The 27,606-nt window shown below is 46.2% G+C and overlaps 1 long non-coding RNA gene across 1 annotated transcript; it reads left to right on the top strand.

The window, feature by feature from the left end:
* Positions 1 to 6: 6 nt before the first annotated feature.
* On the top strand, positions 7 to 26,220 carry LOC138302147 (uncharacterized). The gene is made up of 3 exons (XR_011205307.1): positions 7 to 146; positions 1,165 to 1,208; positions 26,020 to 26,220. It is a non-coding gene; the product is annotated as an uncharacterized lncRNA (long non-coding RNA).
* Positions 26,221 to 27,606: the final 1,386 nt, after the last annotated feature.

Below are 27,606 nucleotides of genomic sequence, written 5' to 3'. Positions count from 1 at the left end.
GTGAAAGGGAAAGACAGAGTCCAACTAGAGTGCTAACTCTGCTAACGGACGTTGCCACTAGTCAGGACGCCTTGCTGTTGGGCAAAACCGCGTAGGAATTCTTCGTTTTCTCAAGTAATAGTCTTCAGAACGTGTCCGAGTAAATGGTGGGTGCCAGTGCTTTTTGCTATTTGGTATACAAGCAGTGGGGAACCCCTTCAAAAACATCTAAAAGTAAAATATAGAGTCCTGCCAAGTTTCGCATGTGATGTGCTGCCCATTCCAGGTTTTATTCTTTTAATTCTGGAAATTTTAGTCTTGTTTATTCCAACATAAAACAGGACTACAAGTCCCATGAGTCAGAGGAAAAAAACAAGACTCGAGCAGCACGTCAACGCACGGACTTAGGAAATTTGGCAGCTATTTATTTCTGTGATTTATTTATTTATGCGATTTTTTTAAGTAGGTCAGACCTTACCCAAGAGGGTCCGAGCACTTTACAATAAAACAGAGAGCGTTGCAAGAGAAATCGAGAGCAACACTGTAGTAGGAACAAAATGTAAGCTATTGTGGTTACTCATGACAAGTTACTTACTTGCATCATACTTAATAATTGCATAAAATATATTTAGGGAAATTTCAAAAGAGATGCAAGTTTAGGCAGAAGAATAGTACATATTTACAGAATTAAATCCAGGCTAACTTAAAATAGGACACTTAAGTAATGTAATTTTAGCTCTTGAGATAGTTAAAGAGCAGTTAGGGATATGTCAAAATAAGGTGGGGGTGAAGGCTTAGTATGGTTCTCGAAGAGTGGTGTTATAGTTAAAAATAACTTTGGAAGAGAAAGGTTTTGAGGTCCGTCTTGAAGGTTCTGAAGAAGGTGGTGGTGGTGCAAAGGTTTATAGGCAGTGAGTTCCAGATTCTAGTAGTACTACCTGAGAACGACTGCGCCATGAGTTATTCCTTTTTGAAAATAGGAGGTTCGAGCAGCAGATTTTCAGCATTACGTGAGGGTCTAGAGCCACCAGATAACTTGAATTTGTTTGATAGGTAACAAGGGGTGGAGGTGTGAATGGCTTTATGTGTGATGCAAGCAATCTTACGTATGGCCCTGGCTTCAATAGGAAGCCAATGAAGAGTTATAAACATAGGTTGATATGGTCTTTTCTTTTGGCCCCATAGATGAAACGTGCAGCCGAGTGGAGGATGGACTTCAGAGGAGAAAGGTGAGACTTCAGGAGGCCAACAAGAAGAGAGTTACAGTAATCAAGTCTGGGGAGTACCAATGATTGGACAAGAGTTTTCAGGCCTTGCTCAATAATAAAACATTGGATCCCCTAGAGAAGACACAATTGAAATTGTGCATTCTTGGCTATGGTGTTGATTTGGGATTGGAGGTTGAGTCTTTTGTCCAGGATGACACCAAGCGATTTGGCACTGCCAACAATGGTGGGTTTGCTGTTTAGAATGTATCAATTATCCATCCATGATTGAGTAGGAGGTGGGGAGTTTGAGGTGGAGATGTGAAGGAATTCTGTTTTAGAGGGAATCAGCTTAAAATGATGAGGCGTCATCCAATCTTGGATGGAGTTAAGGATGATGGCGAGATGGGTGCGGAGGAGACCTTCAGGTAGATTTGGGTGTCGTCAGTGTAAAGGTGATAGAAGATCCCAGCTTCTTTTAAAAGGACTCCTAGCGGTTCAATGTAAAGACTGAGAAGGGACGGAGTTAAGATAAAGCTCTGAGGGACACCTTGTCAACAGATCTTGCAGTTGAGCAACTGTTTTCAATTCTAATAATCTGAATTCTCCCCGTGGGGTAAGATTCAAACCATTTAAGTAGTACGTCTTCAATACTCACTCTTTGTTTTAGTGTGTTCATTGGTATGCAGTGGTTGACAGTATCAAATGCTGCAGAGAGATCAAGAAGTATCAGGAGATAGGAGCTGCCAGAGTATAGGACTCAAAGGGCATTGTCGATAATCTGTAGCAGCGCTGTTTCGGTGTTGCAGGCTTGGCTGAAGCCAGACTGAAATTCTTCAAGACTTGTCTTTGATATGTTGACTGAGTTGCTCTGCTAAACATCTTTCTGTGATCTTAGCGAGAAAAGAGAGGTTGGTGATAGTTCGAAAATTGTTAAGGTCAGCCATATCAGCGGAGGGTTTCTTAAGTAGTGGGGTCACCTGACCAGATTTAAGGGTATTAGGAAAGGATCCTTGGCTGGGAAAGAGGTTAATCAGATTTGTCCAGTAAGGAAGTGTGAGGGTATAGAAATGTACTGCAGTCTTGCTTGGGATAGAGTCTAGAGGGTGGTAAGATGGTTTGGTGTTCACGGTGTGTTTAAGCAGGGAGTCTTCAGTGCTGAAAATAAAACAGAACCAGGAGCCTTTGGATTTGCGTACCTCATATGGGGTAGTATGTGAGTCATGGTCAATTAGCAATTTAACCTTTTTATTATAGAACAGTGCAAAATCTGCTGCTTTCTTTAGAGGGTCTTCAAATATAATGGTCAAAGATACCACGGGTTATTGGTGTATTTGATTAGGTCAAAGAGTTTTTTAGGTCTGTTCTTGGCGGAATCGAGCAGAGATATAAAGTAGTTTGATTCTTTGCTATAGATATGTTTGTGGTAATGAGATCTCGCGTAACAAGGTTGTGAGAGGTTGATGATAGAAGGTGACTGTCTCCATTTCTTTTCCAGTATTCTAAGATTTTTTTCTTTCATCGTAGAGGGACTTATTGAACCAAGGTGCAGAGGGTGAAGGCCTTTTGTTCTTGCCTTGCATTGGAGCTATGTTGTAAACCAAAATAGATAGATTGGAGTAGCAGTAATTGGTCAGATCACTGACAACAGAATTGGGGTTGATGTCTGGTAATACCTTCTTAGTGCCATTGTAGAGAATTTTGAGGTCAATGTTCTTTGTGTTGTGAAACCAGGTAATTGCCCTTTTTGGTTGGCCCAGGGTTACAGCATGTGAGAGGTAAAGTGAGAAAGAGATGAGGAAGTGGTCGGACCAGTCGACCAGTATGGAGATATCTGTTGTAATCAAGTCAGCTTTGGAAATAATAAGGTCAAGCGTAGCGCCCTTAGAATGTGTAGGTTTAGTGTTGAAACAGATCATTTTCGTGGAGAAATGTTGCAAGCTGGTTAGCAGCCAATTCTTTCTGGGAGTCCCAGCGAAAATTAAAGTCTTTTAGAAAAATCAGATAATCGCTTTGCGAAGATTGATCACTAATAAAGTCAATGAGTTCCATGATGGAAGGAGGAGCTGTCACCTGGTGGGTGGTAAATGGCGCTAATCCTGAAAAGGGAGATGTGCTTCACATGCAATTCCAGAGTAAGGTTTCAATTGTAGAGAAATAACTACTAGGTAACTCCTTGCATTGAAGGGAGTTTCTAAAAATGACAAAAACACCTCCCCCGACTCTGCCTAGTCTTTCATTCCTGATAATGGAGTAGTTATGGGGGAAAAGAAGATTGAGGAAAGTGTGAAATCTGTCATTAGTGCCCTTACCTCTCTCCTGCTGCACGGGGCGTGGCCTTGACACTCACCTAGGTCTCCTGTTGGCAGCTCTGATGTAGTTCATTGCCGGGAAGGCAGGACAGCCACAGGCTCGGAGAGGGAGATCCGCTGGGAGTGCTAATCATGGGGGCCATAAACTAAAAAAAAAAACAGAGTGTTGGAGAGGTCTCCTGAGAGCACACAAGAGCAGCTTGCTTCAAACTCCACTCTCAGCCCCCATAGTCTTGCTAGGATTGCATGCCATCTTTTGATCCCAGATCAGAGATGTTTAGCCTGGCGCCGGGTGCTAATGCTGTCTCTGGAGGGTAAAACTGACCTTACCCTGGTTAGTGCTATGCTGGGAGTTGGGGAAACTCAGAAGATGGTGCCTGCTGTAGCAGGAGGGGGCTTGGTGTCCTCGTCAGCCCTGGCTGGTGCTGGCGGCGCACGCAACTGCTACGGGCAAGCTTCTGTTGGGATGGAACATGCACCCCTCGCTGCACTGACACATACATCATATCCTTGGAGCTTAGGAATTGAAGATGATGAGCAGCACCGGACTCCTTCCTACCACCGTAATACACATTTATAGTGCCAGGGCTGCTATCCAGAGGAATATTGGATGGATTATGCTGGTGGCGATCCATCTTCTTCTTTCATCCGGTTGCGGCAGACCCTGGGTTCTGAGTGGTATCTGCCTGAGACCAGTGCAGTGGGGCCAGCTGAGCAAGGTATGCCAAGGGTGGGGGACAGCTGGCTCACTTTGTTAAGGTCAGTAGATATTCTTGGATGAAGCTGTGGGGTTGGTCCAAGCCTGCTTGAGTGCAATAAGGGAAATCCCTTTCAATGGTCTCCCAATTCTGTTTCAAAGAATCACGCAGTTTGCATAGTATCCAATTTTTCCCTCTATTCCATAGTAGAGAGGGCTTGATGTTAAGGGCTTGCTAGGGATTTATGCCAATAGCGATCGCCTGGCTCTAGGATCTTCCGGAGGGAGCTCCTTAACAGTCCGCCATCTTGTCACAATTCCACATATGTGACTGATGCTTACCTGTGAGGCAGTGCTGCCACACCCACTCACTAGAAGCTATCTGCCAGCTTTGGGGCATGCCGGCCAGCCCCACCCGGGAGACCTCGGTCAATGCCAGGTGTTCAACGCAACAGACCAGCCCTAGCCTGCTGGCTGCTCCTATACCGGTTGGCAGCCTCTGGCGTCTCGCACTGTCACCATCTCCTCCTTTCTGCAACTAGCAGAAAGTTGCTATATAGCTATGTAAAGTCACACAGAGCTTTCACTCTTACGAGGAGGAATGGTCCTCTCGCTTCAAAGTACCCCTGATGACCTGGGCAAAACTCTTGCCAAGTACTGAAATCTATTAATAGTCAGCTCCTCCTGGGGTAGGGGTTACCCCACAGAGGCAGGCCCTGAACAAACTGGAATACAGAGAAGTTTTATTTTTTGCAGTTTTATATAGCAGTAACTTGACCCAAAGGTATTGGAGCGCCTTACACAAGCATCAGTTTACATTACACACGGTCACATTCATTTTTAGGTCAAGCCTAGGCAGGGCACATGCACTGTCTGCAAGACGTGCTGTATTCAATCTATGGGCTTTAACCACACCCATTATTGCCATTCATTCTTTGCTGTGCTTGTCTTAAATGTTTCCTTTTTCTTTTTGGTGAACACAGGGAGATTGAGTGATTTGCCCAGAATCGAGAGTTGGCACTGAGGTTCCCCAGGTCCAGAGTCGGACCTGGCAGTACGCCACACCCTCTCCAAATGGGAATCCTTTTTTAAAAGTGCATGCACGTTGAAGCACTTATCCTCCATCCAAGAGCTTGTTAAAATGGGGGGAAATGATGGTGGTATCACACCTTGAATTTGACCCTGTCGGACATGTTGAATGTAAACAGATCTATCATCCTACAGCATCTGAATGGATGTCAATTACTAAAGTGGCAGAATATGTGGCTAGAAAGATTATGCAATCCTAGACAAGGGGATGAAGGCGAGTTTGAAGGTGGAGTGCTCTAGACTTTTCTTGTAGGACAACCTGATACTGACATCAGAGTAATACTAATGATGTGTGCCTTCTTCTCTAAACATATGACAAATGTTAAGAAGGGGATACATTCCTTGCAGATGGCTTGTCAGGATAAACTCCTGGATGCAATAGGCCCTCTCACAAAAATATTGGAGCTAGCCAAGAAGGTCAGGGTCTCATGCAATCCTATGCCCACCAAGGTAGTTTCTGTCTCTGCTCTGCAGATAGTGTGGACATTGAGCAACACCAACTGCAGATTGTCAGCTGAAAGATGCAGAGTCTCCCTCATCAAGATTGATCCACACTAGGTGTTCTGGCCACATCTGAGGCAGGACCCATCTCTTTTCGGAGATATCCTTATAAAGGGAAAACAAAAAAAAATAGTGGAGCACACTAATTATAATTTGCTTGAATGTAATTTAGATACATTTTAGATTCCATGAAGCCTAATACATTTGTATCCATTTATAATACCAGGATATACATAATTAACAAAGGTGTTGGTTCTGTTACAACATATAAAACAATTATTTATACATAACAATTTTTAATTAGAAACAACATATACAATCTGAAACAATTCAAAAACAATTATATCGCAATATTATGTCTGTCACTAAAAAACACTATGGCCTTCATTACAACATTGGTGGTAAATCTCGCTTACCGCCGTGCAGAAGACCGCCAAAACACCGCTGTGGCGACGGAAATCTGCTACAGCTATTACGACCCACAGCTCGGAATCTGCCAAAATCCAGACACCCACACAAGTCCGCCACACCAAAGGTCAGTGATAAACTGGCGATAACAAAACCAACACCGTCACGCCAACAGGAATACCCACACACTATTACGACCCACAAATCCACGCGATGGTCTTTCAACCGCGGTATTCCATTGGCGGTACACACCGCCGCGCTCAAAATACACACACATTTACAAAACACAACCACATTGGACAATTCGAAATTCACACACCTGATACACATACACACACCACACCCACACACCCAATCCAATATAAAACACACACCCACATCACCCACAAACCCTTACGACCAGAATTGCGAAAGAAGGCCAGAGAGAGACACCACCAGAAACAAAACTAGCATCCACAGACACACAACATCATTACTCACACAACATCCACGTACCTCAGACAACACACACAAACACATCCCCTCACACATCACAACACACACCACCCCACACATCACCCACACCACATCATGGCACCACCACGACATCCCAGGTTCTCAGAGGAGGAGCTCAGGGTCATGGTGGAGGAAATCGTCCGGGTAGAGCCACAGCTATTCGGATCACAGGTGCAGCACACCTCCATTGCTAGGAAGATGGAGCTATGGCGCAGAATCGTCAACAGGGTCAACGCAGTGGGACTGCATCCAAGAACCAGGGATGACATCCAGAAGAGGTGGAACGACCTACAGGGGAAGGTGCGTTCCATGGTCGCAAGACACCAGATTGCAGTACAGAGGACTGGCGCTGGACCCCCACCTCCTCCCCCACAACTAACAACATGGGAGGAGCAAGTCTTGGCAATACTGCATCCTGAGGCCTCGCAGGAGTAGCAGGAGGAATGGACTCTGGTAAGTCAACTCTTAACTATTATATCCCCCACCCTACCTGCATGCCATCACATACCCCCACCCTCACCCCCATCACTCCAACACCTCACATGTGTCCCACTGTCACAAACCACCCATCCCAACACTAAGCCCTGCATGCAACACCAAAGCATGGACACCTATCACCAAAGCATATCCACTACAGATACCCACCCAGACCCCAAACCAAATATCACACAAGGACCTAGAAATTAATGCAGGCACTGGAGTACAGGGTCACTCACCAATTGCACACGATTGCACACACAGATGCAATAATCATGCCTTTACACCCCTGCAGGACCCCTACCCAACATCACCGGGCAGGAGGTTCCAGACATGTCCACTCCCCCCACAGAAGAGGCCCAGAGTGATGACAGCAGCTCTGTAAAACTGGATCAAGATGACCAGCCCGGCCCATCCTGGACCTCGGGACAGTCGGTTCCCCTGACACTGGCACAAGCCACCACAGAGCCTCCCCCTCAGGAAACACCAGCACAGCACCCACCCAACGGGCCCATCCCTCTGTCCTCAGGACACGTCAAGCAGCAGTGTGTCCACCACTACAGGGAACCCAGGCAAAACCAGCACCCCAAGAAAATCAGGGACCTGGGGGCAGTGGCAGAGGGCACACAGTTTAAGGGACAGAGCCACAGGAAATCAGGGGAACTGGGTGGACTGCTGTGTGACAGGGGGAGGACAGGCCCAGGGAACCCACTCTCCACGAGGCCCTCTCCAACATCATGCGAGCGTACCATCATTCCCAGTAGACAATGGCAAAGGTACTGGCCAACTTTCAGGAGACCCAGCGGCTGCAGGAGGAACACTATCTGGGGATCAGGGAGGAACTCAAGTCCATCAACACCGCCCTGGTCACCATTGTAGGGGTGCTGCAAGACCTTGTCAACACCAGGAGGGACACTGTGGCACAATAAGGGGCCCCTGACACTAGCCTGGATGATGAACAGCCCACCACCTCCGACGGCGCTAGTGGACAGGAGGCACCGCCACAGAACGACGACACCAGCACCCTACTCCCTGCAGATGGAGAGCCACCCCGCAAATGGTCCCTGAGATCCAGGAACAAGACAGAAAACATTGCCAAGACCCCCGCCAGGAAATGAGACCCCCCAGAATGTCATCCTTCTGTCCCACTTTGTCACCCTGTCCATCCTTAAACTGCCCTAGCTCCACTTCCTATGCCCCTTTTGGACAATGCGCCTGTGAAACAAATAGACTGGACTCTGCCATGGACATTCCTCCACCATCATCCCCTGACCATTTTACAACCCCCTCCACTTATTTGCACAACAATAAACACACATCAATCACAAAACAACCTGGAGTCAGTCTGTGCTTTCACAAATGTGTATTTACAATAACTATGGAATATATCAATGTCAATTTTATTGTCAACATACCGATGTGACACAGCTCTAGTCCATGAGGAAATATAGCAGAGGTCACACAGTGGGACCCACATCTGTGAAATGGAAAGTCAAAGTGACAAGTCAGGGTCCATACACTGGGTGAAAGTGACTGACTTATGATAGTTCAAATAATAGTATAAGATGTGTGAGGCAGTGATATCTTCTTACCTGTGTCTCACTGGAAGTATTGCTGGATAACGTTGTTTCTGTTGTCGATATCCTCTTCTTCTGCCTCCTCTTCTTCACTGTCCACAGGCTCCACAGCTGCCACAAGATCTCCTTCTGGACCATCCTCCTGCAGAAAAGGCACCTGGCGTCGCAAAGCCAGGTTGTGCAGCATACAGCAGGCCACGATATTCTGGCACACCTTCTTTGGTGAGTAGTAGAGAGAACCATCTGTCATATGGAGGCACAGGAACCTGGCTTCAGGAGCCCAAAGGTTCTTTCTATAATCCTCCTAGTTCGCCCATGGGCCTCATTGTAGCGTTCCTCTGCCCTTGTCCTGGGATTTCTCACTGGGGTCAGTAGCCATGACAGGTTGGGCTACCCAGAGTCACCTGCAAATGTCGAGGGACAACTGTTAGACACACACTAACCCGTAGGGACAACCCCAGACCCAGACAACTATTCATAGGGTATAGGCTCCTTGTCCTCACCTATTAGCCACACACAGTGCCTCTGGAGTTGCACCATCACATAAGGGATGCTGCTGTTCCTCAGAATGTAAGCGTCATGCACTGAGCCAGGAAACTTGGCATTCACATGGGAGATGTACTGGTCGGCCAAACACACCATCTGCACATTCATTGAATGATAGCTCTTCCTGTTTCTGTACACCTGTTCACTCCTGCGGGGGGTACCAAGGCCACCTGTGTCCCATCAATGGCACCTATGATGTTGGGGATATGTCCCAGGGCATAGATGTCACCTTTCACTACACTAGAGAGGGGATCCTGTGGGATGGTGGATAGCTGACATCAGGTCTGGCTCCAACTGGGCACACAGTTCATGGATTGTTGCACGATCAAGTCTGTAGGTGACAATTACGTGTCTCTCTTCCATTGTCAACAGGTCCACCAGTGGTCTGTACACCGGAGGATGCCGCCATCTCATCACCTGCCCCAGCGGACATGCCCTATGGACGAGAACAGCGAGCAGAGTCAACCAACACTGAGGTATCACAAATTGTCATTAGCACACGTTTATTAATCCGCATTATGCCTGTTACTGTGTGTATGCAAGGCCTACATAGGTGTGATGCAGTTATTATTCTTGCCATGTGGCCCCCTGAAATGGCGGCTGCCTGACCTGTAAGTTGGGACAAGGGGATATGAGGTAACTGCGCTGGCGTTCTACACCGTCGCGGTAGGCGGTCGAAGACCGCGGCGCAATCCTGCCTTGGTTAACATTGGACCCTATGGGTCCAAGGAGCCAATGACGATGTACGCCGGTGGTGACGGTACGCACCGCCACGGACGTGACCGCTATTTTCTTTCTCTTCAGTCACTTGATACCTGACCTTCAACAGGAGAGAGCCTACACTGCAAGTGCTGCTGTGACCGTAGTCTGGAAGCGACGATGGCTCATGTGTCTGGGGAAAGGGCCCCTGCCTTCACTTCGGAGGAGTTGGAGAAGTTAGTGGATGGGGTCCTCCCCCAGTACACGCTACTCTACGGTCCTCCAGACAAACAGGTGAGTACACTGTGAGCATGCTGCATGGGCAATGGCTGTTTGGAGCGGTATGGATGGAAGATACATGGTGGGGGAGCTGAGGCCTGCATGTGCGGACAGTGAGTGTATGTGCACCAGGGCAAGGGTGGGAACGTGAGCCAATGACTATGGGGGTCTGGACGGTGAAAGATTTACCTTTTCCCATGTACTATTCCTCTAGGTCAGCGGCCACCAGAAGAAGGATATTTGCCATCGCCAAGGAAGTCCAGACCCTGGGGGTCCACCACAGACAGAGCACCCACTGCCGGAAAAGATGGGAGGACATTCGCCACTGGAGCAAGAAGACAGCGGAGGCCCAGCTGGGGATGGCCTCCCAACGTGGGAGGGCTACCCCTCGCACCATGACCCCCCTGATGTTCCGGATCCTGGCGGTGGCATATCCGGAGTTGGATGGGCGCTTGAGGGCATCACAGCAGCCACAAGGGGGTGAGTACAGACACATTCATCTGACTCTGCGTGCATTTCGAGGTGTCTGGGTGGGGGAGGTGGGCAGTGGGTTCCCCTAGGCCAGGTCGAAGTTTGTAGGCAAGGTCCCTTGTGAGGCAGGCTATGTGGCACCCCAACCCCACCAGTGGTAAGAGCCATCTACACCTAGTCAGGCTCCTGTGACTTCCATGTGTGCAGCAATCGAGCATAGACCTTGTACCCCATGGCCTTGTGAATAATCTAGGAACTGTTAGTGCATGGCGTAGTGCTGAGGTCTGCAGTGTCTGTAGTGTCCGCCAACGGTAGTGTTATTGCATGCACTGAACATGTCTTTCTTCTGTCTCCCCCCCCCTTTTTGTGGTCTCCCTGTTCTTGTGTGCAATAGCATCATCTGGCGGAGGAGCAGTGGCACCAGAGCAGGAGGGAGCTGCATCCCACTTGGCCCTGGAGGGCGAGACAAAGGAGTCTGAAGCCACCAGTGGGACGGAGGGCGAGGTGAGCTCCACGGCGGGGACAGGAGATGACAGCAGCGACTCCTCCCCTGATGGGAGCTCGTTTGCGGTGGCGGGCCCCTCTGTGCCCCCCGCATCCACAGGTACAGCCGCCACTCCCCTATCAGCACCGTCCTCCCAGCAGCCCCTCAGCGTGTGTCCGTGCCCGCTCACCCAGGAGGGTGGGCATCTCCTTCGCCCCAGGCACCTCAGGCCCTGCCCCAGTCAGCCCTGCTGCCCTCCTATTGACCTCCTGAGATCCCTCACTGTTGGGAAGTCTACCATTGTGAATGCCATCCAGGGTGTTGAGAGGCATTTGCAACAAACAAATGCATACATGGAGGGCATTCATTCTGGCCAGGCAGCCCAACAGAGAGCATTTCAGGCTCTGGCCTCAGCACTGATGGCAGCCATTGTCCCTGTGTCCAGCCTCCCCCCTCCAACCTCCTCCACCCAGACCCACTCCCCTGTACCTCAGCCTATCCCAAGCACACCATCAGACCAGCATGCACACACATCAATACACAAAAGTGGCCCAGGCAAACATAAGCACCACACATCCCACAGGCACTCACACAAGCATCATACCCATGCAGACATACCAGCATCCACTGCCTCCACTGTGTCCCCCTCCTCCACGTCTCCCTCCCCCCTCCCAGTCTCGTCTCCACTCACACCTGCATGCACTACATCTTCAGCCACTACCTCCATCACCAGCACGCCCATCACCACACACCGCTCATGTGCACTCACCACCCCCACTACCATTCACACATCCACGTGTCCTCTCGCAGTCTGTCTGTGAGCCCTCCTCCCAAAGTACACAAACGCAGGCACACACCCACCCAACAGCCATCCTCCTCACAACAGCCTCCAGCCCATGCACCTTCACCCAAATTCAGCAGACGTACACCTCCTATAACCACTACCTCGTCCTCCACTCCCAAACCCCCTCCATCTACCCGTCCCAGTGTGTCTAAAAAACTTTTCCTGGGTAATATTGACCTTTTCCTTACACCTCCCCCCCGCCTGTCCCCTAGGGCCAGGCTTTCCAGGTCCCAACCCAGCACCTCAGCCACCTCATCACCAGGCACAGTGGTGACAGAAACTGCGGGCTATTGGAGTGCGCCAACCATCAGGGCTGCCAGTGTGACTCGGATCGAGGGCAAGGACATTCCGTCACCTGCAAAACTTAAAAAGTTGCCCACATCCCGGAAGGAGAAGCCGAAGACACCTGCCACCAAGGGCTCAGGAAAACCGAAAGGGGATAGTGGCAAGACAGCAGCGCCACCATCCAAGGTGGGGAAGGACCAGAAAGTGAAGGGCAGGTCCGGAGAGGGCATGGTGGCACCGACTGAGGGACCAGTGTCACACCTTCTGTCCACATCGATGCCAACCTGTACGGCGGTGAAGATCGCCACCTGCACCACCATCTGCACCGCCACAGAGCCCGCCACCAGCACCGCTGTCATTGAGCCTGCCACCAGCATCACAGTCATTGAGCCCGCCACCAGCACCGCCGCAACAGAGCCCGCCTCCAGCACTGCTGCAACAGAGCCCGCCGCCAGCACGGCTGTCACTGGGCCCGCCACCAGCACCTCTGCCACTGAGCCTGCCACAAGCACTGCCGCGAATGACACCGTCGCAAGCACCACCGCAAGCACCGCCAGCGGCCCCGCGACATCCTGAGCCAGTGGCACCACCGCAGATACGGCTGCCATCCCCAGTGGTCGTGAGTTCCAGGAGCCTGGGCAGCATCAATGATGCATCACTTTCAGTGGAGAGATACAGCCACTACCTCTGTCCTTGGCAGGATGAAGCACTCTGGGCACCATGCACCCTCCAGAATCAGTGGGGAAAGACATCCACTACTTCTGTCCTTGGCAGGATGAAGCACTCTGGGCACCATGCCCCCTCCAGAACCAGTGGAGAAAGACATCAACTACCTCTGTCCTTGGCAGGATGAAGCACTCTGGGCACAAAGCCCCTTCCAGAACCAGTGAAGACTGTTATCCACTTGAGAGACTGTGGCTTTGCACTCCCCAGGATAAAGCAGTGGGCAACCCACCCACTGGAAAGACTTGAGAGACTGTGGCTTTGCACTCCCCAGGATAAAGCAGTGGGCAAACCACCCACTGGAAAGACGTGAGAGACTGTGGCTTTGCACTTCCCAAGATAAAGCAGTGGGCAAACCACCCACTGGAGAGACTTGAGAGACTGTGGCTTTGCACTCCCCAGGATAAAGCAGTGGGCAAACCACCCACTGGAGAGACTTGAGAGACTGTGGCTTTGCACTCCCCAGGATAAAGCAGTGGGCAAACCACCCACTGGAGAGACTGCGGCTTTGCACTCCCCAGGAGAAAGCAGTGGGCAAACCACCCACTGGAGAGACTTGAGAGTCTGCGGCTTTGCACTCCCCAGGATACAGCAGTGGGCAACCCACCCACTGGAGAGACTTGAGAGACTGCGGCTTTGCACTCCCCAGGATAAAGCAGTGGGCAACCCACCCACTGGAAAGACTTGAGAGACTGCAGCTTTGCACTCCCCAGGATAACGCAGTGGGCAACCCACCCACTGGCGAGACTTTAGAGACTGTGGCTTTGCACTCCCCAGGATACAGCAGTGGGCATGGAGACCCCTCTTGGAGCAGTGGCATTGTGTGTTCATCAGGCTGAGGTGCCCCCCCCCTCCTGAGGTGCCTGTTTATTTTCCATCTGATGCCCCTCCAGTGTTCTCTCCGTTTGGAGTCAGGTATCGAGTGTGGGCCTCGCCCATGCATTTTTGGCCCAGTGGTCCACGGACAATGATTGGTGCACTATCCGGACTTGTGTATTTGGTGTACATAATTGTATATACTGTATTTAGAGTTTTGACTACTGGATTTTTCTTGATTACAATCGTTCAAATCAATTCCTTTTGTCCTTGCGTTATTGAAGGAGGGGGTGGGGGGCTGTATATGTAATGTTGCAGCATGTATTTGTGTGTATGGTGTTGTGGGTGAGGGTGGGGGTGGAGGTGCTGCGTGTGTGTGTCACTCTCTTTTCCCTCCCCCTCTCCCCTGTGTTGTAGGTGCAGTACTCACCGTGGTCGTCGCTGCCGTCTCTGGAGCTCCTGATAGAGGAACAGGAAGACCATCGCCGGCAGGATGTGAAGTTCTGGCTCCATGGCGTCCTGGTTCCTCGTGGGGTGTGGAGAGGTGAGTGATTTCCCCTTCTGTGTACTGTTTCCGCCGTGTTTTTGATCGCGTTGGTTCCGCCCCGGAAAAGGTGGCGGATTTGCATCTTGTGATAGTGTGGGAGGTACATTGTCTTCCGCCTGTCTGTTGGCGGGTACGGCCGCGCTGTTTGTTTGTACAGCCGTGGCGGTCGGAGTGTTAAAGTGGCTGTCTATGTTGGCGGTTTGCGCCACGGTCGTGTTCCCATTTTTTTTTCCGCCAGCCTGTTGGCAGTATTACCGCCACTTTAGCACTGACCACCAGGGTTGTAATGAAGGCCTATGTATCCTTTCTAAGGTGATCCAACACGTGTTTCGTCCAAATATGGACTTCTTCAGGGCTGATAAATTATTAACACAAAACATTACAAACTTAATTTACAAAACTTCCCACACATAATATATACACTATTTCTAGACATCACAAAAAATATATAAAAACATATAAAATCTCCAAAAAATAAGTATCAATAATTCTAAATTATGCAAATAGAACCAACAACCAATGTCCATTATCAATATTAGTTAATTATTAATAGAAAAAGTTAATCATACATTAGTAGCAAAACGTAAGAACACCACGTGCTCCGGAAATAGAAATAAAGATGTGTTTTTAGTTAATCCAACCATACATAAAGTATGGATCTGAATCCCCAAATTCCATAAATCATTTCACTGTAATCAACTTAAACTAATGCCTCATGTCATCCCCAAAATATTCATGCTTGTTACTAATAACAATAAGTACCTTACTCAATTGTATACTCATAAGTCCAACCTTAATATCTATAGCTATCAGAGAAAACAAAAGGGGGAGAAAAGAGCCCAATTAGTTTCTAAGTTAAAAATCATTAATATATGTTAACACCAGATATATTAAATCTTACACCTACCTTACTGCAAGGAAACATATTCATAAAGAGTCTTCTCAATAGGACCCAATTTTACTTCTTTGTTCACTTATACTCGATATTTCCGATCCCAAACAAGGAAAAGACATGTTCCCAAATAATTCATATATCAAGATAACAATCCAAACAATAATATTCATCTGTCTGTAAATCTGCTAGTTATATTCGCAACAATTTAAAGCCTATGGCTTAATCATAAATGTTGATTTAATTATTTGGGAAATACCCAACAATACTCCAAAACAGAAATTTTACCCATCTGTCAGTGCGATTGCCTACCAATAGGAACCATTTATATAGATAAACGTACCAGACAACTCAATTATATAATTAAAAATACTCATATGGAACTAGTCATCACAATATTTGTCTCCATACATAATGCTTAAGTGTTCGTATAGTAACCAAATACACGAACACCAAGTGTAATGTGCAACCCCAATGGCTACCATAAAAAGTTTAACCCAATTTTATGTCAGTAATTTATAACCAAATGTAGTAAAGCCACCAGACTCTTAACATGTATCTGCGTTCAAACAAAAGACCCCTAAAGTCCTCACTTACAATTTGTTTTCCATCCTATGGGCACAAAACAATATGATTATGTACATGACGGCACCAAAGTAATAAAACCATAGGTTCTTTATATTTACCAGTATTACTTGAAATACCTGTATCGTTATGTTCCAAGCCCCGTCAAATTTACATCCTACTCGTCTCACTCCGAGAATTCAAATGTCAAAACCGAACCAGTAGAAATGATGCCTTTTATATTTCTTAAAGCAATTTGCTTACGTCCAATGCCGATACGTGATGTTAACCTGTCCGTAAACATACGGCAATGGGATGTTAATGAAATCGACGACGTCCTCAAAGAGTGACTAGAAAACACGGCAGCCATCTTAAAATCTGGCTACCTATCTCAAAAAGTACAGTATCCTACAGATTTATTTTTATAAACAGTTGCTGCAATGTATTACTGTATGTATTTCTCATTAAATATCACTCTGGAACCCAATTAGTAAAAAGAAGAGATAACATCCATTCTCAGTCTCATAAGCAAAATATAGATCAGTTAGACGAACATTGGATCACCTTAGAAAGGATACGTAGTGTTTTTTAGTGGCAGATATAATATTGTGATTTAATTGTTTTTGTATTATTTCAGATTGTATATGTTGTTTCTAATAACATTTTGTTATGTATAAATAATTGTTTTATATGTTGTAACAGAACCAACACCTTTGTTAATTAGGTATATCCTGGTATTATAAATGGATGCAAATTTATTAGGCTTCATTGAATCTAAAATTGATCTAAATTACGTTCAAGCTAATTATATTTAGTGTGCTCCACTATTTTTTTGTTTTCTGTTTATAGTGCTGGTTTTCCTTTGTGAAATTCTGGTATGTGCATTATGGCAACGATGTGCTTTAGTGTATGAGCACATGGAATTAGCATTACATGCATAAAATTGTAGGAATGTGTATTTTTTGATTATTCAGTGTTGCCAATCTTTATAAAGGAGCTGGGAATGTTTGTTGCAACCTTCTCAGACTTGGACAATGCTCAAACACCCATTAGGAAGATTTTCCTGGGGATGGTTTTCATTGGAGTTTGCAGAGAGGCATGGGCTGCTCCTTAGGCCATCCCTTTAACCAAGGCTCTATCAGCGGGCATATTAAAGAGAATAATGGATACCAAGATGCTCACCAAACAGGACTATTCTTCCCTTCCCAAACCTTCTAGAGAGGTAGGGGTAGCAGAGGATCATTCAGGGATGGATGTAACACCACAAGGGGATTCCCCAGTAAGGATTATCAATATTTTCCTTCTAGAGCTGAGCGTGAGAATGAGGTGGTCAAGGACAGATGGGGAAATTTGACAAATGACCTATTGGTCTTTGAGACGGTAGATGGTTTCCACATAGGGGTTTAAAGAACCCTAGCTTAGACCTCTGGCTATCACCCTCTGAGACTTAAAGAACAAGAGATGAGTGTCATAAACAAGTAAGTGACAGAGATGGACATCATAGGCTCAATTTACATGTTGGCATTACATCCCAGAGGTTTCCTTAGGAACATTTACCTGGTCAAGAAAAAATACAAATTATTCAAACCGGTGATAAACAAGTTAAATGTGAGAGACTGGTTTATTGTCACTTTAACATGGAAGGCCTACATGTCCTGAGAGACTTACTCCTTGTTGGAGGCTAGCTGGTCAGGCTTGACCTGAAGGATGCCTATCTCTTTTCCTCCCCACAGGAATTGTTTTTATTCCTGTTGGAGGGATCAGGTGTACGAGTTTCAAGCACCACCATTTAGGCAGTCTTCAGCGCCCTGGTGCTTTCTCAAACTACTGCGGCCAGATGGGTAAATCTTGAGAACAAGAGGCGCCAGACTAATCACATACCTTGATGACCTGCTGTTGATGGAATAATGCCAATAGCAGCTTTCCTACAATTTGAACATGAATATTTTTTTGTCCTCATTCACCACAGGCTCCAGGTCTTCTCTGAGCCATCTTAGTTCATGCCCACTTACTTTCAGATTCAGACCATGAGCAGGAAGGCCATACATCTCTCATCATACCCTGATTGGTGAGCCGCTTTACCAACACAGCTACAAGAGCGAGTATAAGGTGTAATCATTGGACAAGAAAGCACCCTCCTGACATCATTCCTTTTGGGTCTACATACTATATTTTCCAATCCACTCCACCAAAGGAAGCCACATTTTTTTGCTTTAGACACCCCACTGGCCATATCCATTTTTGAAATGTAGGTAGGTGTTTCCAGCCATTCTGTATATATATAGGAGGTAATTTTCCTACCCATTTCCTGCATATCTCTCTTCTAGCCAACAGTATAGCATAGATAAGTAGTTTCTGCATATCGCAGTTCAGCACTCCAGCCCTCTCCATTATTCCAAAAATTGTTAGAGAGAGACTTACCTTAATATCTGTCCTACATCTTCCGAGGCCATCCTACCCACTTCTTCCCAGAATGGACATATAGCTGGACATTCCATAAACATGTGGCTATCTGTAGCATTTTCTATGCCACACTTTCCACATTTAGCCACTCCCCCTTTCCTCATTTTTGAAAGTTTGAGTGGGGACAGGTAAGTTCTGTGAATGGAAAACAAGTGATTTCTTCTGAAGGGGCCAGGTTTAACAACAGTAAATAAAATACGCATTGAAACCGGCCACAAATGCAGTAATGGCACTCTAGGAAGGCACCTTCCCCAGATATCTTCTGCCAGCTTGAACGTCCCATCCACCAAGTCCAAAATTTCTCAATACCAAGTAGACACTTCCTTTGTGGCAGGGGGACTCCCCATTGTCTTCTCTTCCAGATGATTAATCAAACCTAGATTCGCTCAACTTCTCTGTGACCACCCTTTCAGCTGGATGTACTTTAGTCTTGACAACTTACCCCCAGTCTCCTTATGTAGTTCACCCCGAGAAACTAGAGTGCTGTCTCTAAGTAGATCTCCCCACTATTTTATACCTGCCTTCCTAATTGGAATAGCCAATTTATCTTCAAAACACTCTGAAGTGCCTGGAGAATCCCAAAAAGGAGCCCACTGACTACAGTATTCTGTCTTTATTGCTCGCCTTATGCTGTACCAGATCTTTGCCAAATCTTGCAACACTTTTAGCTTTATTTTTTAAAGAATTTGGAGTCACCAAATTTAAACAAAAATGCTTTAATGCCCCCTTTTACACCTCCTACCATAGTCTTAAACATCCACCCAACATCTGACAAGTCAGGTGAGAAAAAAAGCATTCATGCATTCTGAAGTTGGAAACCCCAAGCATAATATTGTTGATCTGGCAGTGCAAGGCCCCCCTTCTCCCTCCTTCTTCCAGGGTATCCAGGCCTTTTTTATGCCCAAATATATGAATTAATGGCTTGTTGAAACTTTCCTACATACACTTTAGTCATTTGTAAGGGGATCGTATTAAACAGAAAACTTACCTTGTGCAAAATCACCATCTTTACCAAGCTTACTTTGCTGAATATCGTCAAAGAGAGGCATACCCACCCTGCATCAATTTATTCCATTCTGTCAGAACTTTTTTTAAATTAACCACTGGTATCTGCTCGATGTCCTGCACAATAGTAAGGCCCAAGTATCTCATTTTATTTTAAATTTGCGGACTGTCCCTTCTCTGGTTCCACACCATTACCTCTGTCATCCCCGCATTGACATGGTAACCTGACACTACCAAAGTCTGCAGAGTGTCCAAACCTGCTGGGAGGGCTGTTTGTAGATCCAACGAATATAACATCAGATCATCCGCACATAAGGAGAGTTTTTTCTCCCATCCACAACAGTTGAAAAGGGGAAATCATTTGATCCTGTCTAATCCTCCTGGCCAAAAGTTAAATATATAGATTAAAAAGTATTGGAGACAGCGAACAACTTTGCCTTGTACCTCTAGTTATTTTGAAGGGGGGGAGTTGAATTCCCTTTCACCAATACCCTTGCTGACAGAGCTTGATAAATTTGGCTGATCATCCTACAACATTTTTCACTATGTTCATAATACTTTAAAATTGTGCCCAAGTAAGCCCAATTAACTATACTGCAAGCCTTCATAGCATCCAGTGTGCTAACTGCAAGAGGGGAGTCATATGTTTTAGCCAGATCAATAGCCCCAATTAAATTAAAAGTTAGTTCATGAAGGTATCTACCCTTGGTAAACCCCTTCTGATCTTTCTGCAGGACTCCTGCCACCAGCCCACTTAGTCTATCCGCCAGCACCTTTGGAAAAAGGTTGAGGTCACTATTCAAGAACAATATCAGTCTATATGACTCACAACACGATGGACTCTTTCCTAGCTTCAAAATCAAAGTAATTGTAGCATCATTCCACTACACTGGTAATGGCAACCCCTCCTCAAAAATCTCCACAAACAGTGCAATCATAGCTGGTACTATAGAATTTCCCAACATTTTATACAACTCCACTGGGATACCTTCCGGACCTGCAGCTTTGGCCCCCTTACTCATTGTAAGTACTGACCTAATTTCTCCCTGGGAGATTTTTTTTATTCAAATGGGCCTGTTCTTTACCCATTAACTAGGTAAAGTGTCTGTCCCCAACCAATTTCTCAACCTCTTCCTCAGTTACTACATTATCCTCCATATAAAGCTCTGAAAAAAACCTTTTAAAAGCCTTCCTTATATCAACACTGCTTGTCCACTTCTCTGCAGTTTGCCCACAATGAATCTTTCTAATGGTATTTCGGACTTGCTCTCTCTTAGCTTCCCATGCTAACAACTTTCCTGCACTTTCACCACATTGAAAGTGAGCTAACTTGCTTCCCATCTCTTTCCCAATCTAACTTGAAGTACTTCCTAAACCTATCATTAGTTGACTCAATCTTTCCTCAGGCTTGCCTGCCGGTTCTACCCCATCTTTTATTAGCCTCTCACATTGAACCATTGCTGCTTCTACAGAGCTTATTTCCATCCTATGTTTCTTGTTTCTGATCTAGAAAAGCTGATAATTGTACCTATTATAAACGATTTATACGTATCCCAAGCCACATTTTTGGGGGTTGATCCTAAATTTATTTTAAATAATTCTTCTGTCTTTGTACATAATTGTGCTACCACATTCAAATCCAGCAGCAATTAACATTCTAAAGCCCACCTCATCATCTTGTTTTTTAAGGAGAACTTAATTGTTAATACCACCACCGTGTGATCTGATAGGTGGGCTGCTGAATAAACTATCTCATCAACCGCCTCCACAAGCGCATGGTCAACAAGAAAGTAATCAATCCAGAAAGCATGACCACACTTTTTATTATTGAATGAGAAATCTTGCTGCACACCCACTCTCTGTCTCCAGAGATCACACAATCCAAAATCCTTCATCATCATCTCGAGGCATGCCTACTGACCTAGATCTCGCTGATCTATCCAGTTTATTATCCAAAATCACATTGAAATCCCCTGCCATTATAACTGGATCTGAAAAATCTAGTATGGGACAAAAAATCGTTCTCAAAGGATCAGTATAATCTCAGTTGGGACCATAGAAACCAACCAACGTTAATACGGTGTAATGTGTTTGGAGCTTAGCTATAATCTACCTTCCTAATTTATCAGAAATTGTTCCCAGAAATGCCACTCTAATTTGATGTTTAATCACGATGACAACTCCTTATTGTTGAAATTGTGGTCCGTACATATAAACAATTGGACCCAATTTGAGACTTAAATAATTCCATACATTCAACTCCTGTCAAATTGGTTACCAGCAAGATTATTATGTGGGCTGGAGTATCCTTCAAATACTGCAAACTATGTCCTTGTCCCTTAATAAGCCGCCTTTTGAATTAAACTACAATCTCCCCTGATCTTTGTCAACTTTGCCCATTTATCCCCCGACAACTGAACCAACTATCATTGGTGAGGTGAATGAGGATTTTTATCTTTTTCTCCCATATGCTCCCCACCCTGTGCTCCCCAACCACTACCCCTTGTGACCCCGCCACCTCCCACCCTTGGAGAACCCATCCCTGCATTCACATGGGCTGGCTGATACGCCAAATTATAGAGTGCCTCTGGGAGAACCTGGCCTAAAAGGGGTGAGCAGACCCTTCCAACCTCTGAATGTCTACACTTAATATCCTCTAGCAACTCACCTGCTGCCCTCAGGTCTCTCACATTATACAATTTATTATTATACATCACTCGCAGGGAGGCTGGGATTTGGAGTCGAGCCGAGATGCCTAAGCTTTTAATCTCCTCTAAATGCCTCCCTAATTCCCACTGCTTGCTTAAGGTAGTTCTAGACAGATCTAACCTTATCTCGAAAGAAAAATCTTTCCCTCTTAATGATTTTAACTTTAAGGCCTTTAGCAGAATCTTCTCCCGCAGGGCATATGTCTGGAAGTTTACCAAAATCTTGTGTGGCTTCCTTTTACTTGGATCTCTCCTTAAAGGGTCTCTATGAATCCTCTGGATGTCTATTGCAATAACATCCTCACTTTTCCCCATCTGTACTACACCCTTAATAAGGGAAACCACATATGCTTTTAAGTCATCTTCCTCCGCCCTCTAGGATACGTTAAGACGTCTCAAATTATTCTTTCTTGTAGAATTTTCCTAATTATCTTGCATTTCCTGCTTGTTGTTCTTCAACAGCCAAATTTCCTCATTGTTCTTCCTTAATTCCTCTTTCATAACACCCACTGATTCTTCAAGTGCCTGAGTTCTTATAGCCAATAAATCAAACGTTTTCTTCCAGCACTTCACAGGCCTCTCTAATATTCCCTTGATTTACTTCTTAGACAGCAAAAGCCCTTTTAATCTCCCCAGACAGTGCTAGAATCATTGACTCTACGGAGGTGCTAGAATATGCAACACCGGCTTTAAGCTCCAACAGATCCTGCATAGGCTCCTGTACCTCAGCCTAGCTTGGAATAGTCCCTGTAGGGGCCAGTGCCTCAGGACTCTTAAGTTGTCTATCCAACAATACCTCATTAGTACCATCAGCAGCATCCTCCACATTTTTCAAAACCTCAAAAGTACTCCTTCCTCCACCGCACTCCTCCATTTCGTTTCCAGACTCCATATTGGATGAGGGGAACACCTCTTTATTCACTTATCCCTCTACTATATTATGAGGTCCCGAAGGTCCACTAGTATATCCTACAGATGGGAGGACTCTAAAGTAAGATCTTAACAAGGGGGTTATTTTCAACTTGTTAGTGAGAGAGGACCTTTTAATTAATTTTCCTAATTTACCCAACTTATTTTTGGGCAACTGGTGATTAGCTTCGTTAGTCTTCAAAGATTGTTGTGGAAATCGTGCTTTTACTGTACTCTGCACTGACAATAGGCCCTCTGCCGTGCTTAGCTCCAAAGAATGTTGGCCACTTCTCCCTCCTGGGCCCGTCAAATTTTGTCTCTCACCCTTCATGACACCCATCGTTGAGGAAGGTTTCTCAGAACCCTTAAGCCAGGAGCCTACCTTTTCTTGCCACCCCTTTCCCCTTCCAAGCGATGTCCGTAGTGCTCCCACTACCTGCTGTTGCGCTGAATGCTTGCCGTCAAATCCTCTTCTCACCGCTTGCACGCCCTCACCATCCACCTCGGAAATGGCCACCGAGCTGCCTGTGCTGATGCTGTCTCCCCTGGAGAGGAATGCGTGCAACAGTTCTTCGGCTCCTTCGCAGCTCCAGGGTGACTTGAGACCACCCTATGGCCCCTTTAGACCTATTCCTACTCTTTGCTGGGTCGCAGCAGGTGAGTCAGCACATTTCTGTCTTCTTTAACACTGACCGGGTTCCCCAGACGCTGCGCGTTCTAGCGACCTGCCATTACCCCACCCCGCGTTCTCCCATCAAAGTTCATCTATGTATTCAATTTGAACATGAATATTACATTGTTAGAGGATCTGTGGTTTGTCATAAGCAAAGAGAAATTGGATCTGCATCATAGACAATATAAATTCTGGGATTTGTCATAGATTCAGTGGTGGCCAGCCTCAGCTTTCGGGAGAAGAAAATGAAGGAACTAAAGAAGGAAATAAACATGTAGAGGGTCAGTGAACTTTAGAGTCTCCACAAACATGATCAAAGAGTTGGAACAAAGCCAATGGGGCTGAGGAGCCAGATGCCAGAGACATCTCTGAGTGGGAAAGATGGATGAAAGATGGACTGAAATTCCACAGAAACTGTCTGAAACTAACAGCAGCTTCATTTGCTATTAAGTCTTGTGCTAGAGGGAAAGTATCTATCTGTGTACTTCTGAAAATGGATAATATGTTGCCAGTGAGATATATCAACTGTTTGAAAGGTACAAGGTCCAAGAACCTGTCAGAACAAGCAAAAGATTTCTGGCACTTCTGCCTGAAGAAACAAATATTGGTGACAGAGGACTATCTGCCAGGCAAACAACATGAAGAGGGGGGACAGGTACTCCAGAGTCAGATGGGACTCCAGCGATTTAACACTAAATCCTGAGGTTTTCATAGCACTTGTGTCCAGGTGGGGTTCTTGCAAAACAGATCTTTTTGCATCTGGAACCAACAACCAACTTTTAGATTACTGCAGCTGGAGGACAGATCTGCGGGCAACAGAGGTGTATGCTTTCATGCAGGACTGGTTGAAAACACAGAACTGTGTCATTCCACAGCTCAGAATGTTTGCTGGATGTCAGCCCTAGGGAAGCAACAGAGAGGGGATCTGATATTGCTGACTCAATTTTGTAGATAATAAACATTAATCCCAAGCCTTCTTGAGCTGTCAAAGTAGGCCCTGAAGGCACTTCCAGTCATTACAGATGTTATGACAGACAGCAGAGGCCTGTTACATCCTCTGGTCCTGGAGAGTTATCTCAGATTTATGGCATAGAGAGTTCCCAGGACCATTCAATAGACCAATTAATTTCAAAGGTCGTTGCAGATATCATACAAAGAGCCTGGGCTGGAAGTACAGTCAAGAGAATCCTCTTCCTGGAGGAAGTGGGGTGGTTGATTTATGGAGAAATACTTAGCTCCTCTAGGGGCAGGAATCACCCACATCCTAAATCTTCTGATGGGAAAATTGGTGACAGGATTGGCCCATAGACTGGTGAATACCTTCAGGTAAGCAATCTCTGCAGGAAATGACCAAGGGAATAAGGCCCTAGTGAGGGAGCATCCTTGGGTGTGTTAATTAATGAGAGGAATAAAGTTGTCTAAACCCCTGGATCATATGTATTCCAAATCATGACATAAGGATCTAAATCTTCTGTTGGTCCGGCAGAACCATGAGGCTTCAACCATAAAGGAGTTGTTAGCAAACTTGCTATGCTACTATGTCTAGTATTGTGTCATAGGTTTCGGATGTCAAAATATTACACATTTCCAGAAGTGTGGTCCCCAGGATGGAGTCACTTCAACCATTGCCAGAAGAACTAAGACTAATACCAGATCGATCTTGTCACCATTTTTAGAAGACAAGCCAAAGTTGTGTGTGTCTTAATGTGTGAATGACAATGAAAACATGACCGCAGAGATAAGGTCGGCGGTTAAGAGACCACTCCTGGTTGCATCAAAGAAATCTTTGAAGGCACTTTCATCTCTATCCATTGCCAAGTGGGGATGATGGATAAGTGCAATAAGGGTTTAGATGTGTCGTGTTTTGGAACATTTACAAGAAGCACAATGGCATGCAAAGCAGACACAAGGTGTTAACTGGAGGACATTATGAACGCTATGGACTGGTCATGGTATTTAACCTGTAAGAAATTATACTTCAAGCCCATTTCTGAGGCAGTGTCTTTGAGTCTGTATAGGCTTTGAAATTGCATAATCCTTGCCTTGAGTCCTGACATAGAATGATAATTTCCTAGCGATTGAGAAAAAGGTTTTCAATTCTATTAAGGAAAGAGAGGTGAGGATTATCCTAAACAGATTCATAGGGGGAAATCCATTCCCTCTCATGAGTTACATCATTAGGATTAGGAATGGTTATTATGTTTTATTGCTTATATTGTGTGACATACTAATATAATCATTAAGGAAAAGTTATCTATAGATGAGGCTATTATAAGGAAAATAATATTGTTTCCTGGATGAACTCAGTTGAGGTTTGTTTTGATACAAGTTGCTGAAAGAACTGAATAACAAATGTATATTGCCTTATTAGGTTTGGACGTGAAGAATGAGCAGTGATTCGAAAGGAGGTTTGGAATTCCTCACAAGAAGAAAGAGAATGATATGGAATTGGAAGAAGACTATATGATGGACTGACTTCAGTGATTGGTGGAACAGATGGTTATTTTGTTGGTGTTTAATTTCCCTGTGTTTATTGTGAAGTATTGGTGTTTTATCATTAAAGGAATGTACTTGGTAATGGCTGCTATATACAAGAAAGTAAAGAAAAACGAGGTGCATGGAAGATGGCCAGCCAACCTTGTGCTGTCACATCCTGGTGCCTCTTCTGAACCATCTTTGACTAGAAGAAATGCAGTGAGGTCACAGAGTGGGATGGGCCAGGGAGGAGAGATCCCAATTAGCGAACACAGACTGTGACACAGCCGTCAGGTCCCACCCATACAGCCTGGCAATTGGAGCCGCAGCCCATGATTATGTTGCAGGCCGAGAGGCATACCTCCAGCACCAGTAAGGCCCTAAAAGTAGAGAAGAGGCATCAGTAGCCTCTGTAGTGAAGAAGGAGGCCTCTTCCTGCGACCGGAAGGGGCCGCAGCAGGGGCTGAGGTGCCCGGCTGTAGCCCGTCCTCCAGGCCACTCCCAGACACGGGTGGGATCCTGTGAGGAGGTGGGAGGTCCATCACTGAAACCAGACATGGCAGAGGACGACACAGTGGCGGCGACTGTAGGTGGGGAGTTCATAGGCAGAAAGCAGCAATCCCTAACAGTGATGAGTTGGCCCCTGACAGGGAACTGGGCAGTAGAGTGGGTGCCCCCACAGTGGAGAAGTGGCGCCATCAGCACCTATCACCTTCTGGCAGACTGTTCTCAGCTGGTACTAAGGTAGAATTCCCTCGAAGTACAAAGCGTTGAGGGGAGCTGACATTAGTTCAGGAGCAGCGGCAGACAAGCTGCGAAGTCTGGCCCGGATGGGCCGGTCAGCTGCAGTGCGTATGGATCCCTTGGGCCCAGCTGGACATGGAATTGTCGCAGGCATCAGGGGGGCACCACTGATGGCCCTGGAGGTGGGGTAAATGAGGCCAAAGCAATCCCACAAACGAGAGTGTGGTCCATCCCAGCATGTGGAAGGCGAGAGGTGTGAGACCTTGCAACAGTGCCAACAGATGAGATTGACTGCCATCAAGCTGGTACAGTGTTTTCTGGCCCTGTGAACCTGGAGGTAAGCAAAGGGTGCTCATTCCTGGGGGTGAGTAGAAAGTCGCTGTCCGGTCGCACCCCTACTGTGCAGGGAAGCCCATCCACATTAGCTCCCAGAGATCGACAGGGTCCTTCTGTTGGTAGCCGGAGGAACTTGTTTGGAGCACTGAGGCTTCAGGGGAGAGATGGTCCCCTTAAGGGGCAGAAAATGGATCTGTCAATGGAACCCCCTGGGCTGGTCGGCGACTCCAGTGGGCAGAGGTCTCCAGACCACACTTGTGGCCTGGACCCACACGGTTACCTTTCTGGCACCCATTAATGACACGAAAGTGGCCCTGGAGGGCAAAATAGACAAGGTGGCTGTGGACATGGGCCTCCTACAACAGACCACAAGAAACTGGCCGATAGTATGAGCGAGACAGAG

Source organism: Pleurodeles waltl, chromosome 6 (assembly GCF_031143425.1).
Source record: "Pleurodeles waltl isolate 20211129_DDA chromosome 6, aPleWal1.hap1.20221129, whole genome shotgun sequence".
NCBI lineage: Eukaryota > Metazoa > Chordata > Amphibia > Caudata > Salamandridae > Pleurodeles > Pleurodeles waltl.
The sequence above is the reverse complement of the archived record's forward strand: the minus strand, read 5'-3'. Positions and strand labels throughout refer to the sequence as shown.